Source organism: Amblyomma maculatum, chromosome 1, assembly GCF_055883805.1.
Source record: "Amblyomma maculatum isolate TAMU_Amacu chromosome 1, ASM5588380v1, whole genome shotgun sequence".
Classification (NCBI taxonomy): domain Eukaryota; kingdom Metazoa; phylum Arthropoda; class Arachnida; order Ixodida; family Ixodidae; genus Amblyomma; species Amblyomma maculatum.
In genome coordinates this window covers 89,210,193-89,215,536 of record NC_139344.1, presented here as the reverse complement: position 1 = coordinate 89,215,536, position 5,344 = coordinate 89,210,193, and the positions used below count along the sequence as shown (strand labels likewise).

General features: G+C 43.2%; 1 non-coding gene across 1 annotated transcript; it reads right to left on the bottom strand.

Moving 5' to 3' along the window:
* Positions 1-1,779: 1,779 nt before the first annotated feature.
* Positions 1,780-1,852, bottom strand: TRNAS-UGA (transfer RNA serine (anticodon UGA)). Its single transcript has one exon. It is a non-coding gene; the product is annotated as a tRNA-Ser (tRNA).
* Positions 1,853-5,344: the final 3,492 nt, after the last annotated feature.

Below are 5,344 nucleotides of genomic sequence, written 5' to 3'. Positions count from 1 at the left end.
ATTAGCTTCGGGTGACCGAGCGTTCTTCTTCTTCTCTTTTCCTTTTTCCTCAGCCCACACATAAGGTCCCGCTTTAACCAACCGTATGAACGTGTCTTAGTGGCCTATAGAAGTAACGTGAATGCCAGGGTCCTAGCAGGCTGATTCTAACATAACCGTCCCATGTGAAACGAGAGGCCCAATTTGGCAGCTCTTGCCAACCGCTTGAGTTGGTAGCCCAGCTCTCACCCTAGTGTCACGTGGGGTGCGACGTCACAGCGTCAGGTGGGTAAGACGTGGTTACCGGCCGCGCTACGCTGAAGGCTCGAAACCAAGAGTAGTATTGTTTCGCAATAAAACGCCCCAGGTCCGTCGGACGTACCTTTAAAAACATTGATCGGGTCCGTCCCACGTACCTTTATCAACAGCCTTGTTCTTTAACACTTTTTTTTCTCTGTGGCGAGTGGTTTTGACCTAAACAGAAAAAAAAAAAAAGTGATTCTAAATCGACACACAACTCTTCGGGTACACTGACCCCCTCAACGACGTGCACTTTCCTACTAGCTTGATCCCTAATCACTTAATTTTTGCCTCCATTATCTCATGATCACTCATTACAACGCAGTTGTAAACTCCCATAGTATGTGAAACACCACCCGACATTAGTGTAAAGCCCCTCTTGAAAAAAGCCGTACGAACATACATGCGTGGCCAAGCGCGTCGTGCGTGACTCTGGATCCAGGGTTCATGGGTTCAATTCCCATGCACCTCACCCTTTGAAGTTTTATTGTCAGCGCAATTCATTTACTGCCCTACCCTCTACGTGGGACGTCAAACGTTTTCGACCAATCCTGGTTTTCTCCTCACGCCAACGCCGGCGGGCGACACCTCCGAATTCCTTACTGAATGGGAGGCGTAAGGAGCACTTGAAGATAGAATGAACTTTTCTTTTATCGATAAAATAGCATCATTCTAACCACAAAAATAGTACTGTTATTGAGACCAACGCTCTTATAAAGTATAGATAAGAGCGAGAGCAGAAATGCAGGTGCGCCACAGCCCGTTCTCGCAGTACACGCGCCATGACCCGCAAATGATCCCGGAGGCTAAGAAATGTGCATTGTGGTTGCATGTCTGAACTGTGAAGCAAATTTTGTTTCGAAACAGTTTGCACACTTTTGCCACTCAATAAGACAGCGAAAAGACAGCTTTAAGTTTGGACGGCAAAGAAAAGACGCGCTTAATGTCGTTTCGGCATGCGTCGCGGCGCAACTACGCACTTTGCATGTGCTTCCATCTGTTTCCGTTTTACACGTGACTGGGTTTACAAGCGCGGAGCAGCAGAGGAAGTTCAAGTTCTCCTTGGATTAAGCTCACGCCTCGGAAAGCGTTTACGTATTAAAGGAGCTGGTATGAAATTGATACAGGATTGTTTATATTGGTCTATTGTATAGGATGAACCGGCACGAAATCCGGTGGGGCTGTCGTACAGACTGGCCCTAACTTAGTCGTTGGTCATAGCTGGAAGAGAAAAGGAAAGCTGGGAAAAGCTAGAGTTATAAATTTAAATATATATATATATATATATATATATATATATATATATATATATATATATATATATATATATATATATATATATATATAAAGGAAAGAAGCCAACAGTCGGCGAGGCCAATGAATGCATTGGGGATTGTAATTTGTTTTTTTTTTATTTTTACTTCGATAATTATATAAGTTAGGAATGTAATCTGTTCATGGGAAAGATAATTAAACGCAAAGTAGAAGAAAAAAACAACGTGCCGATGGTGGGAACCGAACCCACGACCTCCGAATATCACGTCCGGTGCTCTTCCAACTGAGCTACATCGGCCGCTGTCCCCCCTGCTACATTCTTGGGTATTAATGTTGTCTGTATACGAACCTTGAGAGTGTTCACCAGCGCCACCCTCAACCATAGCGGTGGACGTGGAACGTCCTGTGTTACCGCCAGCGTCACGTAGAACGTGATGAAGAGCGAGGGCGAAAGCTGTGCTAGAACCCTCTTACGCTACCTATGGCTTCAAGACTGCCAGAACCGAGACCCCCGTAAGCTACAAACAGATAAATGAAGGGGAAATGAGGGTGCTCGTTATAATACATGAAGGAAGAAGCCAACAGTCGTCGAGGCCAAGGAAAGCATTGGGGATTATGTTTTATGTCTTTTTTTTTTAATTTTTATTTCGGTAATCACATAAATTAGTAATGTAATCTGTTTAGGGGAAGGATAAACACAAAGTAGTAAGAAAAACAACGTGTCGATGGTGGGAACCGAACCCACGATCTCCGAATATCGCGTCCGGGGCTCTTCCAACTGAGCTACATCGGCCGCTGTCCCCCTTGCTACTTTCTTGGGTATTAATGTTGTCTGCATATGAACCTTGAGAGTGTTCACCACCGCCACCCTCAACCATAGCGGCGGACGTGGAACGTCCTGTGTTACCGCCAGCGTCACGTAGAACGTGATCAAGAGCGAGGGCGAAAGCTGTGCTAGAGCCCTCGTTCCACGTCCGCCGCTATGGTTGAGGGTGGCGCTGGTGAACACTCTCAAGGTTCGTATACAGACAACATTAATACCCAAGAAAGTAGCAGGGGGGACAGCGGCCGATGTAGCTGAGTTGGAAGAGCACCGGACGCGATATTCGGAGGTCGTGGGTTCGGTTCCCACCATCGGCACGTTGTTTTTCTTCTACTTTGCGTTTAATTATCTGTCCCCTGAACAGATTACATTACTAACTTATGTGATTATCGAAGTAAAAATAAAAAAAAAGATAAATTACAATCCCCAGTGCATTCCTTGGCCTCGCCGACTGTTGGCTTCTGTCCTTTATGCATTCTGACGAGCACCCTCATTTCCCTCTCTCTCTCTCTCTCTATATATATATATATATATATATATATATATATATATATATATATATATATATAGTTTTAAAGCAGCCGACAGTCTACGAGTCCTAGGCAAACGTTGGGGATATTTTTTCATGTTTTGTTGTTGTTATTTGACAAGAATTAGTCAAATTAGTCAAATTAGAATGATTATCAGGATAAAGAATATTAAATGCAATGCGGAAGAATATATATATATATATATATATATATATATATATATATATATATATATATATATATATATATATATATATAGAGAGAGAGAGAGAGAGAGAGAGAGAGAGAAGAAAGCAGCACCACCTCAGCTTTTCCGAAGCTTTACCGACAGTGTTGAACCCTACTGTGTCCATTCGTAGCTGCATTTGCTGCCGACACTGCCATCTCGTCCGAGCTCGGACGTTCTTGATATCTCGCTATTAGAGCCACCCCAGCCATATAAAGCATCGTACGCTCTGTTGAGGCTGAGGTCGCTCGTGTGGAGGCCGGTGTTCGAGCGAGAACTTCGTTGTCGAGATGAGGAACGAGATATATGGCAAGCTGCAAACGAAGCGACAGCTTGGGCCAGCGGTAGCTTTATATTCGGCTGATGATAGAACGCACCGCTTGTCGGGTGCCAGCAATAACGGATTCCTCGTTTAGGTCCCGGTTTGCATCACTAAGTGAAAACTGGGCTTGAATCAGAATCAAAATATCTGAGCAATTAAATCTCTTTCGCTGTCGTACAAGCGAGAACAAAGCTACGAAATGCTGTGCTGAGCTGCTATCGGATTTGGCTAACAAACATTGTGATAGAGCTACTGTCGCATTAAAATGACGTCAGTGTATCGGTCTTCCTTCGATAGTCAGTGCATAATTATTTATTAATAACGCGGAGCAGAAGGAAAGTGGACGTGGCAAGAATTTTATTGTGCCATTTAAATATTATGCACACGCACATTTAAATATTTTTGCTATTACTATAGTGGCCGCTTTTTATCATTCTCTGATTTTCTTTGCTAACGTCATGTCTCTTCATGACATGAAAATAATGCTCTATAGGCCTACAGCCCAGCCATTTGCTCGCAAAGCACCGGGCACAAAACTGCATGCAGTCTTCACAGCAAAATCCAATTGCCGTTTCCGCGCGCGGGTTTTTTGAAACCACATACATGGGTGTTTAAAAGCTCCTCACAAAGATGCAGACTACTAAAGCACGGTTCAAAATAGTTGGTCGAAGGCCATTTGTTTAAACGAGCTGGTGTACTTGTTTATTTATTTATTTATTTATGAATACCCTCAGGGCTTAAAGGATGCATTGTAGAGGGGAGGGGCTTTAGTACATGATTATATAAAAATATGCAAACAAAGTGAAGAAAATAATTACATCACAAAAAATAAAGACAAAGAAAGAGAAAAATACAGGCAAATGGAAGTAGTAGTAGCTCCACCGCGGTGGTACAATGGTAAGACGCTCGACTACTGTGCCGGAGTTTCCGGGTTCTATCCCGACCGCCGGCGGCTGCGTTTTGATCGAGGCGAAACGGAGAGGCGCCCGTGTGCTGTGCGATATCAGTGCACGTTAAAGATCACCAGGTGATCGGAATTACTCCACAGCCCTCCACTACGGCTCCCCTTTCTCTCTTCCCACTTTCAATCCCACCTTCCTTCCTTCCTTCCCTCACGGTGCGGTTCAGGTGTCCATAGATAGAAGCGTGACAGATACTGCGACTTTCCCTTCCTGTGAACCAATTATTATTATTATTATTACAGTAGCAAAAGAACAAAATAGATAAAGTTACAGCACACGAAAAAAAAAAGAAGTAAAGAGAAAAAAAAAACTGCAGCAATAAATGGGAACGCGCTAGTCAAATAGCTTTTATGCAGGTATAAAGTCGCTTTGTAATGCATTTGATTGTGTTTTGTAAAAACGGTCAGTGTCTGTGATTGCGACTAATGACGCAGGCAGGTGGTTTCACTAGTGACAGGTTCTTGGTAAGATTGAATATGAGCCGGTGATTATGCGCTGTGAAGGTACATGGACGTTGAAACGACGATCAACAGGTGGCGAGATATAAGCCGCTGGTGTAATGTACCGAGAGTTGGGTATGTGGTTATGAAAGTAGATTTTGTGAAAGAGGAAAAGACGTGATAGTTTTCTCCGGATAGGAAGAAGGGGGAGGTTAATTGCTGTGGTAGTGTTAGTGACGCTAGCAGACGATTATAACCGTTAAGAATAAAACAGAACAATGTTGAACGCTTTCAATGATTTTTATTGAGTGACATCTTCTAGGTCCCATATTGAGTATGTATGTTCGAGTATAGGTCTAACATTAGTGATGTAGAGTAGTTTTTTTTTTCTTTTAGATTCGCTGCAACTAAAGAAAAGTTACTTTGAGATAGCCAAGAAAGCGGTAAACTTTCGACGCAATGTATTCGATGCGTTGATTCCATGAGG